The sequence below is a fragment of the Maylandia zebra genome, linkage group LG17 (genome assembly GCF_041146795.1).
Source record: "Maylandia zebra isolate NMK-2024a linkage group LG17, Mzebra_GT3a, whole genome shotgun sequence".
Classification (NCBI taxonomy): domain Eukaryota; kingdom Metazoa; phylum Chordata; class Actinopteri; order Cichliformes; family Cichlidae; genus Maylandia; species Maylandia zebra.
In genome coordinates this window covers 24,893,064-24,916,195 of record NC_135183.1, presented here as the reverse complement: position 1 = coordinate 24,916,195, position 23,132 = coordinate 24,893,064, and the positions used below count along the sequence as shown (strand labels likewise).

Sequence of the window (23,132 nt, the reverse complement as noted above, 5' to 3'; positions counted from 1 at the left end):
GTTAGACTACCAGCCTGGCAAAATAAAGCACGCGTAGGCTTGCGGATAGATGGCAATACATATCCGCAATCAATACTACGTGTGATGTTTGAGATAAAATTGACAGGCTCTATTGCCTACTCATTTTCATACACAGGGGACTTTTGCCAACTCATAGCAAAACCTCAATGTCTGATGTCTATTTGTCTTATTTATCCTTACATATATCAAAGCAGCATATGAAATAAAAGAAAGAACGACAGTAGTTCACCATTTTTTCTCACAGCAAGCATTTTCTGTGCTTTCTGTGAAACAACAGAGGCATGAAATGACTGCTATCAATGCATGCTGACAGCAGAAAGTCCTCAAAGAGCTGCACTGGGGATACCCAAAAATCACAAGCTTACAATATATTCGTTTTATGGGGATTCCACAAAGGATTTGCTCTATCAGAGACTTCGTTCAGATGAATACATTTTCTTCATGCATTTTGAAAATGACACAGACTGGGTTATGAATATGCTTCTGTTTAGTTTAATGCAATGATTTCATTTCAGTTACTTCAGGGAAAGAAGGTTATGACAGAACAAGAAAGACAGACGAAAGGGCAGCTGTGGAAAATATCTGACACAGAATTCTCCTAAAATTGCTCAAGGTTAAGGTGTGAACATGGCTTTATTGACACCGACATGTAATTTTCAAATGCCAGCTTTAACCAAAAAATAATAATTTAAAAAAAATCATCACAGTCTCAGACCACAACTATCTCAAGATACGACAGATAGCACCCCTCAACTCTAAATTTTACTGACTGCAGTCTTCAGTCTGGGTTGCAAACAAAAGCCTTTACATTAAGGTTATCAAGAAACTGCCGAAGGAGACTTTACAAGTAGGAGTTAAGGTATTCTGCATCTGAGAGCTGATATAATAGAATAAGTTATCCACAAAAAAAGAGATGAGAATAAACTTGGAAAAGAAAAGCGAGAGCTTTTCTTCTTGCCAGCCTCTATTGATTCTCCTCCGGGCCTTCCTGGGAGGATGGTTCCACCAGAAAGTAGTCATGAATAAATCATGGGGCAGCAAAGCATGAAAGAAAAATTGAAATGAGGACTCAAATATGTACAGGTGAACAGATAAGCGCACACAATCTGACTTCTTCTTGTCTACTGTACATATTCACAGGACTCGGATCTCCCAGAAGGCTGTGCAATTTTGCTCTTCTAGATTCACTGAAATCACCTGGTTTGATCTGTCTGAACAGCTGGCTTTACAGATTTGCTCCTAAGCTGTGGTCGTGTCATCAGAGGCAATCTCGAGAGGTATGCTGTGTATTCTTTAACAGGCTTCACTAGGGGTGTCTATGCGGTGTGGGTTATTGACATTCAGCTTGTCCACTCTGGCTGACCTTTGATTCTCTATATGTTATCCTGCTGTTAATGAGGAGAAAGTCGATTTCATCCCATCCCCAGAGCTATGTCTTTTTCCCTGAGCGAGCTGCAATCTCTGCACTGTGTTGGCTAAAAATCATGGATAACAGCCAACTATTTGGATCACTGCAAAGTCAGGGGACTCTTTAGGCCAAAGCAGGAGACTGAGAGGTTTATAATTTAACATCATATGAATGCAATGATACAATGTGGCAGTGGAGTTTGATTTGCTATGATTAAGGGAGAATATTGAGAACAATAAAATGTTTCTTCTTTCTTCTGACCCTTGAATTGACTTGACTCTGGGGCGATCGTGGCTCAAGAGTTGGCAGTTCGTCTTGTAATCCGAAGGTTGCTGGTTCGAACAGTCTCGGTTGTTGTGTCCTTGGGCAAGACACTTCACCTACCGCCTACTGGTGTTGGCCAGAGGGGCCGATGGTGCAATATGGCAGCCTCGCCTCTGTCAGCCTGCCCCAGGGCAGCTGTGGCTACAACTGTAGCTTGCCTTCACCAGTGCATGAATGTGAGAGTGAATGAATAGTGGAATTGTAAAGTGCTTTGAGGGGTCCCGAAAAGCGCTATATAAATGCAATCCATTATTACTTGTGAAGTTTTCTTTTTTGTAAAACTGCTGAATACGTTCAGTATCAACAAACAGAAGACCAATGGAAATCTTAAAGGAGTGTATTTTATAGATTGTCTCTTTTAAAGGGTTGAAAATCACACAGTTGGTTTTCGGTGACTGTGATGAGAATAGCAGTTCAGAGTCAATTTCCTTGATTGAATCAAACTTGGAATTTCATCTGTGGAGTGAGGCCAGGCTCATAGCAGAGGGACACTGGGGTTTAGACTGGGAAGTGACTGATAGCAAGGCATCCTAGGCAGTAATCTAAGCCCAGGGTATCTGTCAGATTCTTGGAACAGACAGCAAGCAGAGCTCTGGAGACCTCTGGAGAGAGAAAGACAGAGAAAAAAAGAAAAAAGAAAAAAGAAAAAAAAAAGAAAATCACTGTTGTAAGCCAGACATTTTCGGTCTATGAGATTTGGAGAAAAACACCAGAAAATAAACACGTAATGGTTGCTTAAAGAAAGTCAGTCTTATATTGTTTTTGATTAATATTACCCAGCATGCCACATACTTTCACTCTTGCCATAATAGATGGAAGGATTATTTTTTGAAATATATATCTAACATTTTCTGCTGGGGAAATATTCTTTAGTTTTTCTAAGTTCTTTATTTTATACTTAATTTAGGAGCTCCGAGGATCTCACCTGGACGACCAACTGCTCCAAGCTGGTCAAGAAGGCTCACCAGCGCTTCTTCTTCCTGAGGACTCTGAGGAAGAACCACCTGTCCTCAGACATCCTCTACCGCTGCACCACTGAGAGCATCCTGACCAACTGTATAACAGTCTGGTACGGGACCCAAATGCAGACACAAAGACACGTAGAACTATGTACTAGAGTGTTTATTTTGTAACAGAAACTGTTTGGACCCTAGTTAGAAAGGGCAATGGGAAAAAAGTAACTGGAACAGGGAAGGGTGGTCCTACAAAACTGGGTCACCGAATAGGTCACGGCGAGAGACAGAGGAATGAGAGGATTCTGTAACAGACAGAGAAGGAGTACGGGTAAGGAGCCAGTGACTGAGAAATGTTAGCTGGTGAGTTTATTTTCCTTACTTGCAGGTCTGGGTTTTGAAAGCTCTGAGGAGGGATGTCCATGAGAGTTTCCAAGGTGTCTGGGTGTAATGGCAGACCATAGGGCTGGCAGGCAAGTAGGCGAAACAGATGTCCAGGTGAGTCCAAACCATGAGAAACGACAACCTCTAAACACAAGGAAAACGAGGTTACACAGGGAAAAACAGGTATAGGAGGTTTTACAAGTGCCGCCTAGTTATCACCGTGGATCACATACGGTAATGCACTGGCGAGGAGTAGCAAGTCGCACTGGTTTAAGAAGCCGTCCTGCTGATTGTTTGCTGACGAGGCACAGATGAGATGCGGGAAGCTCCACCCCAAAGGGGTGGACAGGAGACCAGCAGCCACAGGTGGAAAAACCCCAGACACTCCCACAGACCATGACAATATGAATAACTGGTTTGGGAAAATTCTGCAGTATTAGTAAAAATTAAACCTGCAATATAAATCTTGTGCTTACTCATTGTGGTCAAATGTCAGTCATGGGACTAGTACCGATGGAAACTTTCTGCATGTTTGTGAGAAGCCAGCATCTTTGACAAAATGACAGTATTTTATCCTCTGACAATGAGGACTGATTTTTTTGGTACTTCTCTTTGCTATATTTTTAAAAACCTGGCAAAACCATTATGCTGGCATGACTGGTAATCATGTTGTCTTACAATTCATACATGCTTGGTTAGCAAAAATCCTTAATCATGGAGTGAAAGCGTTTGTTACGGGTCCCAGATGTGAAGACCACAATAACAAAAAGAATACAAATCTGTAAAAATAAAGGTAGAGTCTCAGAGAAAGAATCACAGGAGCACTCGTATCTTTTCCCGAATTGTCTCTTATTTCAGAACAACAAATATAATTTACATCCAGTGCTTTCACTTGTCAGATATGCTCAATAACTGTAAAAGGTAAATAAAAGGCATTTGGCAAATATATGTATCTATGGTCATTATGTAACACACCCAAAGAAAGATTCTAGGTCTGACCAACCGTCTCAGTCGTGGGCAAAAAGATGACAGTCAATAAAATTCTAAAAGATAATTTATTGACAAAAAAATATCAAGAGATAAAAGATAAAACAGTCCAGTGTCCCATTTATGAATCGTATAAAAACACACAGTCCCAAGGCCAGAGCCAGCTATGCCACACGGCCAGTTGCACTCCACGTGTTGCCTTTAACAGGGTTAGAAGTTGTCCTTGGAGGCCCACCACCCTGCAAGCATATAGCCAGTGGTCACTCCAGCCTCTGCAACTCTGCTGCCTTTAGGCTGTGGCATATAATAGGCCCTGGCCTGCACAGAGAGACAAAATGACACCTTCAGTATAAAATTCATAGCGCAAAACCCATCCATCCCAAACATATCTGATTTCATCACATTACATACCTGCACAGCGAGACAAAATGACACAGCAGTGTTTGTAGTGTGGGCTATAAGTAGACCAGTGTATCAGTGCAATCAAGTACACCTGCCTCTAATTAGTCCAACCCCATTCCAGCCATTTGCTCACCAAAAATGTGACACACACACACACACACAAAACCACTCCCAACCCAGTGCAACTTCACACAATAATATGGAGCTGAATTAACACAGGCACATTAGTCTACCATGTTACAATTACATTTCTCCAGTTTACACTGTTAATTACACTATTCCTTCACTCATTTACATCAGCAGTGCAGATACCATATAATGCCTTAAACGTCTTATTGCTCTTTCTCACATATAGGGCAAACTCAAAATAGCTTATCCACAAATCTGATATAAGTGCATAAATCTTACTAGATTAGACAAAACACACCTGAATGTATTACTTTGCAATGTAATAACATACATGTACATTCATTCTTAGCTTATTCTTAACATTTCCACATCACTTGAACCATAAAGAGTATATGAGATATTTTAAACTCGAATAATCTGATGTCAGTGCCTTTACAGTTAAATTGGAGCACCACACACACATATTTGATTGTTAAATGGAGTTTACCAAGTTCAAATACATCCCGCGGGCTGGCGAATTCTCGCGGTAACTCTCGCGAGACTTGGGGCTGCGCCGCTCGGCTTTACCATCGCTGCGGTGCCGCGCTTCCATAACTTTCAACTAAACCCCACTTAAGGTTACATCGGCGGTGTCAGCATAACTCTCAGTAAACACAGAAGTAGAACGAGGCACAAAACCCTCATACACTGTATTTTTAAGTCGATACTGACCTGTAAAAATAAAGGTAGAGTCTCAGAGAAAGAATCACAGGAGCACTGGTATCTTTTCCCGAATTGCGTCTGAGAGGACAGGAAGTAGGTCCGCTCTAGGCAACCGCGGGTGAATGACTACAGTGTCAACAGTTCCGCTTATTATTTCTCACTTTTACTCTCCTCAATTGTTATGGACTACACGTAATGAATGTAAAATAATAATTGTCTTAATTGCTCTCTGCGATTGTACAAGTTGGTCATGACTGATTGACTGTAGGGGTTCTTTGACGGGTAGGTTTGGTGCGGTGAGGTTAATCCATGCTACGTCTCCTTGCTCCGCTCTTCTGCTCCCTTCCCAAACTGTACATACGGCTTCCTCCGACAGTTCCTCTGAGCACTCTCCCATGAACGTCTTAATGTCAAGTGGGCAACGTGACAGCACATCTGCATCAATGTTTACTTTTCCTGGCCGGTATTTGATGTTGAAGTGGAAATCTGCCAATTGTCCGACCCAACGGTGTCCGACTGCGTTGAGCTTTGCTGTGCTGAGGACATATGTCAAGGGATTGTTATCTGTAAAAATGGTGAAATGTGGAGCATAGTAGAGGTAATCCTTAAACTTGTCACAAACTGCCCACTTGAGGGCGAGAAACTCTAGTTTTCCGCTGTGCAAGTGGTAGTTTTGTTCAGCGGGTGTGAGCGTGCGAGACCCGTACCCAATCACCCTCATCTTGTCTTGTTGGTTCTGATATAGGACGGCAACAAGGCCCCTCTGGGATGCGTCTGTGTGCAATATAAAAGGGTGGGTGAAGTCAGGGTACGCTAACACTGGTGGCTGAGTGAGCATGTCGATCAAGCACTCGAGGATCTCTTGGTGTTCTTTATTCCACTGTATCAGGGCTCGAGAAGGCTGCTGAGTGTGTTTTGCTCTGCCTCTAGTTGGCTTTGGTGACAGTGTGATGGACGGGACTTGGAGCAAGTCATACAACGGTTTGGCTATGCGGGAGAAGTCCTGCACATACGTCCGATAATAGCTTAGGAATCCCAAAAGCTGCCTGACTTCTCCAACGGTCTGTGGCTTTTTGTGTTTGAGTGCCTGTACTGCCTCGGTATCTTTGGGGTCCACCTTTACTCCATCTGCAGATACCAATCGACTGACATAGCGAACCTCTTTACGAAACAGCTCACACTTCTCGGGTTTTAGCTTTACACCATGCCGTTGTAGGGCTTGGAGGACTTTCTGTAGCACTTGAACATATTCGTCGAACGACTTGGAAAAACAAAGCACGTCGTCAAGGTAAGGGATACAGCACTCGTCTCGGAGGGTGTCAAGCATTTCTTCCATGCTCCGTTGGAAGGCTGCTGGGGCATTCGACAGTCCAAAGGGTATCCTCACCCATTCATAGAGGCCCCACGGGGTCGTGAATGCCGTCAGGTACCTTGAGCCTTCTGCAATGAAATCTTGATGATAAGCTTTACCCTGATCCAGGATCGAGAACCAGCTGTAACCACCGAGTGAGTCTGTGAGATCCTGGATCCGGGGAAGTGGGTGTCTATCTGGCACAGTCTTGTTGTTTAAGAGACGGTAATCGATGCACAAACGTAAAGACCCATCCTTCTTCTTTACGCAAATGACTGGAGCAGCATACGGTGACTGTGACTTCACTACCCATCCCTTGACAATCAGCTCTTGAATATACTCCTTCACTTCCCTGTAGAGGGGTTTAGGGATAGAAGCATAGGCCCTCTGGACTGGTGTATCATCTTTGAGCCTGATTTCCATTTGTAGTGATGGAAATCAGTGTCGAACTAAAGACTGAAATAAAAGTTCAAAGAGCTAACAACTCAAAGAGCTGAAGGAAGTTTTCACAGGACTCAGTCTTGTGAAAACTAAGTACACCTTTATTACCTCAAGGAAAGTAGCAGCTGGGTGCTGCTAATCAAATAACTAATTTGTCTTCTGCGACTGTGAGCACCCTTATAAAAACTGAAGTTTTGGCAGTTCACTGGTTTGGAGCATTCACAATGATCAATGATCTGACAGAAACAATTGTTGCTGCACATTAATCTGCAAAGGGTCATTTGGCCATTTCACCCCAAGCCCAAGGTTAGACCCATAGTAATTGGTAATTACATAGTAATTACACTTGGTTACTCCTAGTAATTAAAAAAGGCCCAAGAGCTACATCTCAGAGTCTACAGGCTTCAGTTGTCATGTTAAATATAAAAGTTTATGACAGCCCAATTTGACGACGACTGAACAACTACGGGTTGTTTGGAATATGCCATAATGCACAGTTCCATGTTTGGTAAAAACAAACAGGGGGGCAATGATTTGGGCTTGCTTTGCTTGAATTGGGTCATGTAACAGGACAATCCCAAGCACAGCTGCAAATCTACAACAGAATAACTGAAATAGAATAAGAAGAGGAAACAACTTGCTAAACTGGTAAAGAGCGCAACTTTTTACTCTATCTGTGACATCTCTTTTATTGCATATAGTACAGTCTGTATTTTATTGATTTCTACATTTTTAGCATGTTTCTGTTGTTGTACCTTATCTTTTTTTTTCTATTTTCATTGTTTTCTAGGGCAGCTTGGTGTCACAGTCGTTAGCACTGTTGCCTCACAGCAAGAAGGTCCTGAGTTTGACTCCACCATCTGGCCGGTTCCTTTCTGTGGGGACCTTTCTAGTTTACATGTTCTCCCCCATGGGTTCTCACTGGGAATGTCAGCTTCCTCCAACAGTTCAAAGACATGCAGTTAGTGGGGACAGGTTAATTGGTGATTCTAAACTACCCATAGGTGTGAATGTGAGTGTGAACGGTTGTTTGTCTGTCTGTGTTAGCCCTGAGTCAGATTAGTGACCTGTCCAGGCTGTACCTCACCTCTCACCCTATGGTAGCTGGAATAGGCTCAAGCCCCCAAGTGACTCTGATAAAGACAGAGGATGGATGGATTGTTTTCTAATATATCTCTAATTCACTTTTCTTTTCTGACCCCTGTGCTGCTGTAACATGGATTTCCCCAGTGTGTAATTAATTAAGTCCATATCTATATCCATCTAGATGTGTTCTAAGTTACAAGGTAAGCTTTTCAAAAAGACTGAGAAGCCTTCCTTTTCCCGTGCATCATCTAATCTCTCCTGGCCTTCTGTTCCCCTGCACCTATTTCCCTCATTATGGAAAAAAAGAAAATAATGAAATCACTTCACACAGGGGCTGTGGCTCAGCAGCCAGAGCAGGTCATACACTAATTGAAATTTTGGTGGTTGAGTGTCCTTGAGAAGTGTCCTTGGGCATGATCCCGAACCTGAGAAGTGCTTCTAATCTTTCGGTTCTGATGCCCTTCTGATGTGTGTTTGATTTACAAAGTCTTGTCTCTACATGAAAGTTGACCACAAAAGGTTAAATAACATGTTTGTAATTTAACCTTTAAAAACTGCTGAAGCCTTGAATAGAAAAAAAAAACACTCTTCTAGTCACCTGGAAGTCTACAGGGCTCTGTTAATTAAACATCAATAAACAGTGACTTGGTTGTTTGCTTACTGCCACTGCTGATCACCATCTGGAGTGATATCTCTTGATTACATGTCGACAGCAGTTTTGTATGCATGCATGTACAGAGTCACAGATTGTACAGGGCTTCACTCCCATTTCATGCCTGAAGGCTCCTTCTAATTAGCCTTTCTATTTAATACAAAATTTTTCCACTCTCTAGAAGACTTAATCAGCCCGCCTGGTCTGGTTATTTATACTTCCGCTGAGAGTACTAAATAGATTGCCCAGTGTTGCTGAAGCTGTAGGAGGGATATAGTTTTAGGTCCATTGAAGGGGAACTGAAGTTGTTTGGCAGCACATTCAAGGAATGATTCCCTGGCATTATAGATGATTCCTAATTATCAAGTCACTTAATTAAGTGATTAATTCAATACCCCGTCAGTGTTTTCTTCAGTTTCAGTTTCTTTCTGTCATCTTTTCATCCAGTTAAAGTGGATGTTTTGATGTTTTGACCCACCTTTACTTTCATCAATCCCTTGGGACAGCAAGAGGCTGTTAATTTCTGCAGTTCTGACATGAAAAGCTTATGCCTAGTTGCCTTCAAACAGCAATTCTAGTACCAGGCTACACTGCATCTAGCTCTTTAACCCCAACCAATTACAACCCTCAAATGCATTCATAGCTCTATATTTGCCATGAATATACTCGTGAGATTTTTATCAGTAAAATATTTAACTCATGTACTGTCAAAGAAAGACGCCAAAGCTTCTTCCATTGCATCATTCTCAATAACCAGTCTTGCACTGGTGAGACGTACTGGTTTCCGGTCTCTCAGGACACTAAGTGTATCCTGCATTTGCTACTGCTAGCTTGAATTATTTATGTGCGATGCCTATTTGGCCTCTGAGCAGGACCCAGACACTTTGCCTATGAAAACGAGAGCGCAACATTTAGGAGGACAATATAATACAAGCCAGCAGGGTAGGGGCCACTCTGGCATTTTATACAATTTAAAAAGTAATTTTTTATCTGTGAGATAAGAAGTCAGAGTGAGTTTAAGAGCTCGAAGACAATCATGGGGCTATATTTTGTAGTTGTATAGAAACACTGAAATATCTTTGATGAATTTTCATCTGTAAATAAAAGAAAAGAAAAAAAAATACAAGCTTCTCTTAATAGAATAACTATTTCTTCCCTCACTGCATATTCCCATGTCATGGCAGACATGTGGTCCGAAATATAAGAATCGCTGCAGGTGAGAGTACGCGGCACTCTGACATTGGCTTCATAAAACCTTAATGGAGCGCCATCAATCAGATGTTGCCTGAAGATGCTGCTGGAGGACCTTGAGGGGAGGATCATATCTACCAAGGGACCAGAAAATCTTGTTTATTCCACATATCAGGATTCATAGCATGTGGAAGATGTCAGACATAATGCAACAAGCTGGGTGTCTGTGGTGCAGATTTCAAAACGCGGAAGGGGACGGGTCTAACAAGCAGACAGAAATAATACTGAACATAATCAATATATTTAGCTTCTATTAAAAACAATGGTGCATCAAAATCACAGTTGGCATATAGTAGGTACTAGAAAGAAGATTAAGAGCCATCCTTTAATTTGATTTTATACTCGATTTCGTACTAGTTTTTCAGGCAAACAACCAGAGCTGTGCTGTGTCATACCCTTGCAACATCACTCTCTCCTCGCTCGTCTCTCCTCGCGTGATATATCAAACATACCCTCCAGTTTGGTGGTCTATTTAAGCTGCAAAATTTCCCCTCTCTCCCTGTGACATTACAGTGCCCCTGCTGCATTGCATCGCAGCCTGCTGTTTCAGCCCCTCCACCACTACAGCATCCATCCGCTTCGCGTTGTTTACCGAAATATCTTTTCTCAAATGATTGGAGCAGTTTGAAAAATATTAACATGTTTTTCTGTTATTAAAATCAGGCTCCACCAGAGGGTCACATTGGAGAAATCAGCACTTTGAGACTGAGGCACAAACCAAAGCTACTGGACGTGCAATGAACTTGACATCTTGTTGGTTGTTGTTTCGAAGACAGAGAGCAGGTCTATGACCACACTCAGCTGCCATCTTTTATAAGACTTGCATTAAAACTGCAATAAGACGGTCAGTTTGCTATGCGTGGCGGGAGCCATACCATTAGTATTTCATGGTTTGTGGAGCTAACAGATAATACATAATTTTTGAAAACTTGGGAACTGGACCAAAGAGACATGTCACAGACGAGCTGCATTCATGGGTGCAGGCTGACTCAGAATGACTGCAATGTGCTCGCTGACTGTTTACAAATTAAAACAAAAGCTGTCTGTGCAATTACACAGGGGTGTACAATATTTTGTCATGTATTATAAGTTGTTTTTTATAATTATTTCATGTTGTGCGTATTGTATTAACAAGAAATTGCACTTTCCTGAGAGAACTCTTCTTGATAGAAGCAAAAGTGGTGTGTTCAACGACAGCAGCAGACTAATAGAATTTGACTACTGTCCTAAAATGATCCACATGTGTTCATCACAAGTCTTCTTCCTAGCGGTTTATATCCCACGACGCGGGGATTTTGCATGCTTTCCTCCACTTCTTACTATCAAGGGCGTCTTCTGGTGTAACATTCACAGCCTTCATATCATCCTTGATTCGGTCCATCCAGCGCTTTTTTGGTCTTCCTTGTGTTCATCACAAGTACTTTCTTTAACTGTCATGTGGCTATATAGTCCACTCGAATGTACACTGCGATATATATTCATCTGTGACTGTCATCTGTGACTGCTACCAGAACTACTGAGGAAGATTAAATACATTTGATTTTTTTTCCTACTGTGATGCCATTATAACTATGTTATTACCTCCAAACCTTGATTGCACTGAGATCACTTTTCTAGCTGGTTCTCATTCACACTGAATATTGCATATCCCACTGCAATGGCGCCAGTGCCCAGACCTGATTCCACACATTTCCACCAAATCAAGACTAGTGCTGGTTGAAGATAGGTGGAAGTAGAATTTCTGCAGCTAAGTTGGAACCACTGATGTTCATGGCAAAGATGGGCCACCAAAAAACAAAGACTGTTGATGATGTCACACACTGGAGAAATGAGGCTCTCTTCATACATATGAATGTTGGTAAAGACCCATTAGCGCCACGTTTGAATGCAGTGGGTAACTTTCATTTTTTCAGGAAGGGTTAAAAAGTACAGAACTTAAACCAGAACATTGTCTTCTTCTGAACCCAAGCAAGAAGCGTTTTGTACCTAAACCAATCCAACAAGCAAAAGCAAAACTAAGTGAGTCCAACAAAATTAATCTGAGTTAAAATTAAACAAAACCAAAGCCCAAACAAGACACAAACCAATATTTGCTGACTGGAAAACTTGTACCTTTCATCACCGCCCTCTCTTCAACCTCCAAATGTGGACTTTGTCACTCTTTAAAAGATGACTGCCATTGAAAACAGCAGACACATTTTCAAGTACAACTTTTTGTATGTTTTCAAGTGTGTGTGTTTTTGTTTTAATGCAATTCTAAATGAACTGCTTCATATTGCTTCATTGCTTTCACCACGGGTTGGAACAAAGACTCTGGTGCGTTGAGATTTGCTCAGAGATGCGAGGTTTCGGTCGTTTGCACCTTGAGCGGGCGATGTGACAATTCACAGTGGTCTTGCACTATAGAGTTGCTCTTCCAGTGGATACAAAGAGTGGCACCTTAAAGGCTCTGCAGAGGGGCATAGCAAGGGTGCATTACACGCACATAAATGGTTTATTTTTTTCAGGCATTACCAAAATGTGTGACAGCATGTAGAGCACTGAAGCACACAGTAAAGTGCAACACTAAACTTTACACCCATGAACTGTTACAGGACTTCAAGCTTAAAGAAACATAAAGAAAAATTTGGTCTTACATGCACTAGCGTGTCTAAAAAAATGTACACACCCCATTTGCCCAGTGTTTTACTGTGACAAATTGTGGCTTTTGGAAATAAATGGAAAATATATGACTGCAACTCTTATTTCCCATTGAATTCCCAGTGTGTCCAAACAGATTGGAAGGGACATTTGCTGTGCAGGATCTGTATGTGTGACCTGAGCGTGACTCATGTGCAGCAATCAACACTGTGGTTGTCATGTTTGCGTGGATGCCATCTGTGTCTTTACACCTCCATTTCCAAAATAAAAAAATACTTATTTTGCACTCTGAAACCTTGTGTGAGCATATAAGTATGATGCTCCTGTTTTTTTCTGCGTAAATATTAGTCACAGGATGCTTAGGGAGATGGTGTAAAAGGTGGGGCTGTGTAAGACGTGACTGTTGATACACTCTTAATATGGGCAGGAAGTAAATGAGATTACATGTGCATATGAGCACCAGTGTAATTGGGGCTTGCAGGTGTAGTTCAAGATGTGTAAGGCATGAGAAAAGAGGTTGCATAGCCCTTTTCTGCAGCACTCTCACTCTACCCACCACCTCAGCTTCATTAGCAGCTGTCTGTCAGCTAGGCCCCATACACCGCTGGATGGTTGCCTGGCAACTGGGACCTTGATGGACCAATCAGGACTGGATGCAACAGGAGTTCTCTCCTTGACACATAAAAGAGAGAGACCGAGTTGTCCTCGAATTCAGTTGATTTTGCCTCAGTGTCATTCAAGGGCAGACCAGATGTGGGGCCCTACCGCAGAGTGAGTGAATCAGCTGATGTGACTTGTGTTAACTGGGCCCATTTGGGAGAATTTTCCAAAGCCAGCTAAGTCGCTAGCGTTCCCATAACCTATATGGGCAAATTTTGTCCTATAATGCAGAGAGTCAAAGCTGCAAATCCCAAAGCTGCACTTCTCACCAGATGAATGGGAGACATGCACACATGCAGCTTCCCTGTTCATCAGTGATGTGATACACAGAGGCAAAGCAAGGTGGTGGACAAAAGATTGCCGCAGTATTCATCTGTATCAAATTAAAAGCAAAAGTCATTAAAATTTGATCCGTAATGCACCTGCAGATATGAGTATAATAACACCTTTAGAGAATCTGTCCCTGCACTTGGTGAATCCTTTCTAACAACAATCACCAACTGATGGCCCAGATACAGAAGTCATGCATCATCATTTCGAGGACCGATATCATGACACCTTCTTTTGTTTTTACGGCTTTGTAAGACTCTCAGTTCATTGAGTTCATTCAGTGTACTCTCCTCCCAGTCTGTACTGTCCCTTTCTGTAATGCTGTGCCTGAGCGCTGGCAGTGGATCTTTTCCAAGGGTGCTGCAAGATATATTACAATTACATATAGAGCAGACTCATGGATCTTGATTTTGTAAAGGTCTACCTGCGCTGATGTTGCTAAGAGACTGCAAGGTTTTCCGTGCACCTGCATTTATGAAAAGCTTGTGGTACACTGCTTCAGCTTCTTTCATTTTGCACAGCAGAGTAATTTAGGAAGAAAAATCATAACCATAGTTGTAAAATTTTACAGTTATAATACAAGGGATGCACTCTTGGCAAGCACTTACGAGGAAACATGACAATTTAAGGTTGCTGACAACAATGCAATGCAAAAAACTAATATTCTCTCACTCTGAAAGTGCATCAGAGGTGCCGAATATGGCTCGCACGTAGGGGTTAAAATGGATTTGGCAGGTGTAGCAGTTCAGTATGGAGAAAAGAGTTACTTTTAAATAAGTCACATACTAATTTGTATTTTATAGACTTGTTTTCTTTGTGTTGTGCTGCTGCTGCTCTGAAAATCACTGCTCTTTGTGGATTTAGACAACTAAGTTATTCTAGATATAAGCTGGTGTTAAATGAACTTAAATTTTAATTGATGCCCGACGACAAACACCACAGCCTGTGCTACACCAGTCCAACACAGTGTATTACTGTAAACCTCACCAACTAAAAACGAATACCTTAAACTAACCAGTTTAACTTAAACTAAACTGTATCAAACTGCCCAGTTTTTCATGTAACCTTTGAATACCTCAAAATTATACTTCAGTTTGTTTTCCATCCACACTATGAAGGCATCACTGGAATGAGATGGGGAAAGAAAGAATGCAGTGAAGGTGTAAACGGGCCGTTGGATATGTTGTTATTACTAACCACAGATTTCATCATCAACTGGGTAAAACACCAGACTGTAGTACATGAAAAATTAGCTCGGATTAGTGTTCGGTGTTATGTATCAGTCGCATAGGTCAGGCTCACATTCCACTGAATGTCTCTACAAGAACTTTTAATGTGCTTTGCAAAGGGCACACTGGTTAAAAGTTGTTGGTTATGGAGAGTGGCTGCGCAAACCTTTAATTTAACATGTTTAATTCATCACCTTCCTTCTTAATGTCCAAGCTATTACCAATGGCCTATGATACTACACTAAAGTGAGGGGTAATGCCAAATCACACCAACACATCAGTATTTGTATCAGCTGCTTTGATTCATAGCGGATGTGTTTCTTTAAACTGGCAGTAGACTTATTGAATGGGAGGCCGCAAAGTAAAGGTCAGCCACAATTCCAGCAGATAAGCTGATCTCAATGTCGTCCACATCAACCGATGGTCACAAACATGGCACATGATATGATTTATGCATACTTATATTAAAACTGGTTTTATTAATGTTACTAAAAGTGAATGTTTGCATTTGGTTCAATAGTTACCACTATTTTAGTCTTAGCAGGTGCAACTATATGATAAACTGCTACATTTTATCATGGGTAATATCTTGTGATGGTAAGAGCTGAGGATTATACTACTGCATGCAATGTCTTTTAGAAGATAAGGGATTTTACTTTGCCTAGAGCATGAGTGAATGAGCTCTGATTTATGTTCATGTGTGTACATGCTTGAGCATCTGCATGCATTGTACAGGTTAAATATTACACGTGTTTATTCCCATCTTTTAGATTCACATAATCCATAGTAATCAAAAGAGTAGTTTATTTTTGTATATTTCGAATGAGTTCCTTTATTTTAATGTCTCTAGTTTTTACTACTATTTTTCCATTTAATTTCATTTTAAGAGCATTCAAAGCTACAGTGAAGATTTATTTTCTTTTCATACAACTACTGCCAGCATGTTTCAGAGTGTGTCCTTTGGTGTGTTTGAGATGCGAACAGCGACTATGCAGGATCAATTCGATGTATCAACATCAAAACCCCAGAAGGATTTAAAATAAGAATTTGAACAGAAATATGGTGGCATATAAAACTGTAATTGCTCCTGGTGAACACTACATACCGCCAAGGGCTGCTGTCATCTGAAAGCGCCACTGATATGTGCCGCAGTTCAAGACACAGCTGTCTCTCCTAACAGTGAGAGCGATCCTTCTATCCCCCTCTTCCTGCCACCGTGCTACAAAAAGTCAATTGGATTTCAAATTGTGAGGGAGCACACTCGATTAATACTTAATGGCTACTCTGGCTGCACCTGTCTTTCTTTCAGTGAGGAATGATGAGAATGGCATGCATGATCTCAAAAATGTAATGCTGGCCTTTGACAAATAGCTATGGATTGGTCTCAGATTAATTTTCAGACGCTATCATTTACATGTTAGAGAAGAATCTCATAAAAGACAGATTAAATAAAGTAGTGGTCCAAAGGTAAAATATGCTGAGGTAAAGAAATGCTATCAGCATGGACATGTTTTATATAGTTTTTTGCTGTCAGGTGCAAACAAAGGAAAAGTTCACCAATGTCATATGGCACTCAGACACACCATTTTTAGCTGTGGTCAATATGATCCTGTTTCAGGTTGTCTGTCTGTCCATCTTATTGTTATAAAGCCCATTATAGGATTTCCTGGAGAGAATTTCTCCAACTAGAGCAGGAGTAGCAGGATGAATTCTGACGTAAACAAGACAATACTCTCTGCTCAGATTCAAAATTGGCACAGCATATTGTTTAACAGTTTCTTTAGGGATATTCTTTAAAGGCCAAGTTGGTCACCTGACCTTGAAGGCTTAACCCAATAGTGCATGCTTTTCAGTTACTGAAGATAAACTGAATGGAGAAAAAGACCCATGAACAAGGAGCAGCTGAAAGCAGCTGTTAATAGAGCATCTCAAGGGAGGAAACGCAGCAGGAGGCAAAGAGGCAAAATCACAAAATTGATGTCATTTGCCAAATAATTTTAACATTTTGTGATCAAAGAGTAAATTCACTTTGATTTTTTTGTCCTTTCAAATCTTGTTATTGCAGTAAAACTTTGGATGATTGGTGGGATTTTTTCAGATCTGCTTTTAAAGGGAGGAAACAAATCAAACTAATGAGAACTCAATGAAATAATATGAAAAACAAAAAAAATACAAAGAATACTGGGAACGCTAAATAGATAATCTAACTAAGTTAGATATAAGTTTGTGGTAAACAACTGGTGGCATATATACGAAGTTTAATTGTGTGTGACACAGGGTGGGAAGCAGAACAAAGGGTAGAAGTAGAATTAAAAGAAGTGTATGACAGAGAGAGATTTGAATATAAACCTAGAAGTAACTAAACTAAAAACCAAACCTATAATAATCTGGAACAAATAGAATCCGGGATGAACAAATTATTTCTGTGCAAAAACACATAGAAATATAGTATATGAGGCAAACAGAGTTTGTACCACTCACGATCTGTAGCTTAGAAACATATTGGGGTTTACAAGAGATATGTAATTGGATGTCATCTGCATAGAAGTGATAAAAATGCCCTTAAAGTTGATCAAAATGTGCTGGAAAGGGAGCAGAAACAAGAAGTGCCCCAATACACCACAGGAAAGAGAAGAGGAGGAAGACCTGTAGAAACAGCCACAGAACAAGGTATGATTCCAACCAGTCCAAAGAAAACCAAGTTACACCCACCCAGTATCTCAGCCCATCGAGCAAAATGTGACGAGCAACAGTAATGGTAAATGATAAATGGACTGGTTCTTATATAGCGCTTTTGTACTCTTCTGAGCATTCAAAGCGCTTAAAGTATCATCCATGTGGTCCAACAGCAGCAAAACAGAATGTTCTCCTGCACCACTTGACATCAAAATGCCAGTGGACACTGGGGCGATCGTGGCTCAAGAGGTGGGTGTTCGTCTTGTAACCGGAAGGTTGCCGGTTCGAGCCCCAGCTCGGACAGTCTCGGTCATTGTGTCCTTGGGCAAGACACTTCGCCTACTGGTGATGCCGATGGCGCAATATGGCAACCTCGCTTCTGTCAGTCTGCCCCAGGGCAGCTGTGGCGACAACTGTAGCTTGCCTTCACCAGTGTATGAATGTGAGAGTGAATGAATAGTGGTATTGTAAAGCCCTTTGAGGGGTCCTGAAAAGCGCTATATAAATGCAATCCATTATTATTAAGAAGAGCTGTTATAGTAGAATGAGCTCTACGAAAGCCATGTTCAAGTGTCAGATGCATCTCCAAGATCTTGTTCCAGGTCCAGCTGGATTTTTTCCTATTTTTTGAGGACAAGACTTTCAGATTCTGTTCATCTGCTGTTATTACACCCATCCATTGTCCTCCACTTCCTTTAGTTTCCTATTTTTCTTTGAAGACATACCTCACACCATTTCAAGATATGCCAACATCTCAGTATATCAATGTATAGTTTTTGGCTAATGGCACAATGTCAGACTGTGTTATCTTTGGCAATTTTAAACATAGTATTTTTGTAACGTACTCCTAGTGCCTAAGGATAAAATTTTAAAGTGGTTCTTTGTTTAATTGCCTTGAGAAACAACACTAGTTCATTATTTGAGTTGTGTGTCTTTTTATGCTTGAATGAGCTATAGGTCAGTGTGAAGCGGTATTGTTGAGAGAAGAACTTTGAAAGACCTTCAGAAAGCCTGGAGAACTACTGCTCAAGAACACTTTGAAAAATTACAAGAAAGTCTGGCTCCTTGGAAGCAAAATACAAAGAAATGAGGAGTGGCTTGAGACTTTTCCACAGTGCTGAAGATCACACACCAATGAAAAACGAGAGGCTATTTTTGCTGGTCGTGGCCCAAGGACACCTTGACATGTAGTCTGCAAAATGTGCTGCTTGAGTTATGACCATGTTTTTAGTCATAGCTCAAGAATTCACATGGTGAATGACGAATTTGAAATGAAAAAAAAAAAGACTTTGGGTGTTAATGTTAGAGGGAGAGGCACAAATCAAGTATTCTGTTAATAAGTGGTAGGAACATACTAGTAACTGTTTAGATGAAGAAATAACAATAACAATAATAGTGTGTTAAAATGACATGGTTTGCAGAGTCAACAATATGAAAAGACTTGGATAATACAGTTTCAATAGCACAAGCAACACTTTCATCTCACACACAGCTGTAAGAACCTGTCAATCAAGCAATGCACCAGTGAGTATCATTCAGTTCAACAATAACATCCAAAATCGCAGCGATTCATCATTGTTATTAAAATAAACATATTTGTTGTTTCATTGCTGCAATTTTGTTTTACCTTTTGAATTAATAAGCAAAGTTCTAGACTTAAAACATAATGTTTAAATATAGGAATCTACCTTTTTACTTTTTGGCCCTAAACCATATCTGGGCTACTTTGATTTAGCCTTGCTAAAGCTAGCTAACTAGCATTAATGACAGGTGGGTGCTCACTTTCAAATGTATTAAAAGACACTGCAGGCAGTCAGCTGTTCACTTTTTCTGGTAACCATACTTAGCTTTAAGATTATTTTGCTAGCATAACTTTGAATCCGATTAAATATTAAAGGAAAATGTATTGCAAACCAAGCAACTAGGCAGTGCTAGCATCAGCTAATAATGCTGCAGCTTTATTTTGTCATCTAACATTAAAATAAAAAAAAGGTTACATTGGACAAAGACGAACTTGCCGCATGAAAATGGTTCATCTGCATCGATATTTATATGTATCGTGTGATTAAAACTTGCTAGGTGTTGGTTGTACTTTACTGTGGCTATATTAGTATACAGGTACTCACACACCTCACTCACATATTCAAGGGAGATCTACTTCCCACAGCATCCGATGAACTACATCACACCTACACAGGTTTGCCACGATGAGCATTTGTTTCCTCTATATTTGCATTTCATTGTATGCTTTCTTCACAGCTTGCATCAAGAAATATTAGCAAACATTTCTCAGTACATTTGGAATGTTTAAAAAAAATGGGGGCTGGGGGGAGTAATGGAGACATCTTAGTTTTCTCCACTGTAAATTACACCTTAATGGCAAACAAAGACTAAGAGAAAAAAACCCTGCAATGGTGCTGTTTCCAGACCAGCTCGGTGATTGTGTTTGTTTCTCTCTCGCTCATTTTGAGCTTTTTTATCCTGCTTTCTAGTCATCCTGTCGGTTCTTTGACATAATATTTTAGTTAACGAACATCACTTATGTTAGTAGGAACATACTTTATAAAGTAGACTATTCTTGCATGCAAAAGAAATGGGACTATTTATCTTGCATGGAAATTACTGTGATTTGCTTATCCCGACAAACCCTTTATCCTTACATAAACCTGCATTCTGCTTTAAAAAGAAGCCCACTCAGCCTGGATGTTCTTTATTCAAATGGTTTGGCGTCCAAGTTAAAGACATTTCCTCTTTTTGTCATTGGCATGAGTGTTTGGGATTAAAATAATAGCCACTCATAAAAGTTGTAAATGTGAGCATGACCATAATTTTTGCTGTCCCCCATCTGCACCTACAATGAATGTTAATAAGATGAATCACATAACCTGTAAAGGAATGGGAGCATATGTTAGTGGTGGTATAATTGTTATGGTAGGAATTGTTACGCAGCATAGAGCACAGGTTAAGTCTTATTGCTGCATGAATCATTGTCAGCTGTTGGTGTGTGAGGGAGAAGGAGCTCCGTACGCAGGCATGTTTATACAGTCATGTATAAATCTAGCACCGTGTGGTTTTTATAGTGATATGGTATAATAAAAAGTTTAAGGTGGGATTTCACCCCTTTTCTGTGGCATGGATTTAATGCCAGCTTGTACTCTAAGTCGGTCTAGTCTTCAAGAGTCTTCAAGGGTGTTGTGCTTGGCCCATATTATAAAATTAAATTCAGGATTTTTTAACACTTAGTCGTTCATATGCTCTGTAATTTTGTGGCATCGCAGTACATAAAAACAGTGCCCTTTATATGCATGACCACTATACTGGAAAAACAGATAATTAGGAATAAACTGAGTCACACAGAAATAGAGATTGGCTTGCAACCTCCTGCCAGCCTCTGGTCACTTATAGGAACCACTCAAAACCACTTGCCAGCTGGTTGGTGAGTGGTTTGCATGAGGTTGCAGGCTCTCACAAAGATGATGCACTAAAAACCTCTTGTGATTGCATTTTTTGCAAGAATGCTGCTGTGTTTGCAGAAAAGTCTGTTTTTTATGCAGTATTTCACAGGCGATCATGGCAACAGGATTGTGCACCTATTTACAACCAACTTTCCATAGCAACCAGTGGTTGCCAGGGGATCACTGACTGGTCTCCAAGACTGTGTGACTGGGGTCTAAAGGGCCCAAGGGGCTCATCTTCTGCTATTTATCATTATGTCCGAACAAGCATATTTTTGAGTAGCTGTTTAACCAATTTTTGTTCATTATGAAATAATTAGATATTCAAAGCATGCTCAGACAAACCAAATGTAGGCATAAAAAGATCTGGAATCAACAGTTAACGTGGGTAACCGTTGAATCCAGTCGGTCAGCTTTCAACCTGACAGACAGAGGAGGCCTGAGCTAAAGTGCAATGATATCGCCTTATCATGAGGCAGACATAAAGATTTACAGGATTCCAGATACCTGTAATCCCGCTCCGTTCTGTCTCTGTAATGCAGCTCACACCGCGGTCGACTGAACTAATCTCTGATATCAGAGTATCAAGCAGCAAGAGGTCGGTAAACTGGTTCATTTATAGAGACAGACAGAAAGTCACAAAGAGCCCTGGCAGCTCTGGATTTGTACAGACTGCAACTGAAATATGCTGATATGTGTTTCTTCAGACAGATAAATCATAAGATGCGATTTTAGGCCCTGAAGGGAGGCAGACTGGAGGCTGAGATGATGGATATGTGGACATGGACATGTTAACAGAAGGGGATAATGTCAGGCTTCAGAGTACACATTTGCTTTGATCCACTGAAACAACCTGGAGAGGCAGGGCGTTCCGCAAAACAATACACCAACATCTCTCCCTCGGGTTTATGAGAGCACTTTCTCAGCTGTCACATCGTATTGCTAGCTGTTTGACTTAACATTTACTTGGTAATTTTAACCACAACGCAAAGTCCCTCCATCATCCTCAGCAAATATTTGCATCAGCATTTCTCTAGCTAAAGGAGTGAGTGTGTGTGTCTTTTTAATTGGCTGTGAGGACCTCAGCAGCTTAACCTCTGAGATCATTGAGATTTTGATGTGAGATTTGCATGCAAAATCTCCGCGTGTGAAAAGAGGTCCATTTGCATGACGAAAGGGGGGAGGGGATGACTTGCTTAATGACATTCAAACATTGAGCGTGTCAAGCTATGAGGAGGAGGATCAGACTGAAGCAGCGTCATAGGTCTCTTTTCTTTTTATAGGTGCCTTTTTATAGCTTCTTCTTGATTCCCTTATCACTTTGATCATTGCTTCTTAACTGGTGCCTATTTTAGCTTCATTTCCACAGATTGTGCAGTCAAAAGAACCGCCTTACAAATCCTAGTGTTAAGCTTTGATGGTGCAAGAGTCTCTGAGTCAAACCAGTCAATATATGGGAATTCTTAGCTTCAGGGCATTCGGATATGAAAATGTTTTCATTTTCATCACCTGGCTGCATTATAGTCATTCATATGCAGAGGCCTATACTGACTTCTCAGGGGAAATTAATATGATATGACTGAGTGATTCAACACTGTAGAACACGCACATGGCAGGTCAATATAGTGGGTGGTATGCTATACGAACACTCAGCTGCATTATAAACAGGGACTGAATGATATTGTTGTCATTCTAATCATCATGGGGAACGATCAGTATTTACTATCTCGCCAAAAACCATCTGAGACTCTCACAATAAGGTTAATCGAACTCAAAGCTGAGTGATGAAAAATAAAGACTGTTCTGTTTCTGGCCATGGATTCAAAGCACACACACCACTGTGATGACAACAAGGGGACTGTGAAGCTGCAGTGTTATAAGTTGGATTTTGGTGTGCCAGATATGATTATATTTGGATATATGACCAAATATTATCATTATTTGGATTTAAAAAAAAGGTGTCTGAAGTTATTAGAAAATGCTAGCAATGCTTTTCTTTGCTCCAGAAAGCCCCAACAAGACAAACATGAATAGCAAACCTATTGATCTTT

The 23,132-nt window shown here is 40.7% G+C and overlaps 1 long non-coding RNA gene across 1 annotated transcript; it reads right to left on the bottom strand.

The window, feature by feature from the left end:
- Positions 1-507: 507 nt before the first annotated feature.
- On the bottom strand, positions 508-5,390 carry LOC105940855 (uncharacterized). Its single transcript, XR_013093767.1, has 5 exons — positions 5,320-5,390; positions 3,324-4,395; positions 3,089-3,234; positions 2,679-3,011; positions 508-2,355 (listed from the first exon to the last, which is right to left on the bottom strand). It is a non-coding gene; the product is annotated as an uncharacterized LOC105940855 (long non-coding RNA).
- Between the last annotated feature and the right edge of the window lie 17,742 nt (positions 5,391-23,132).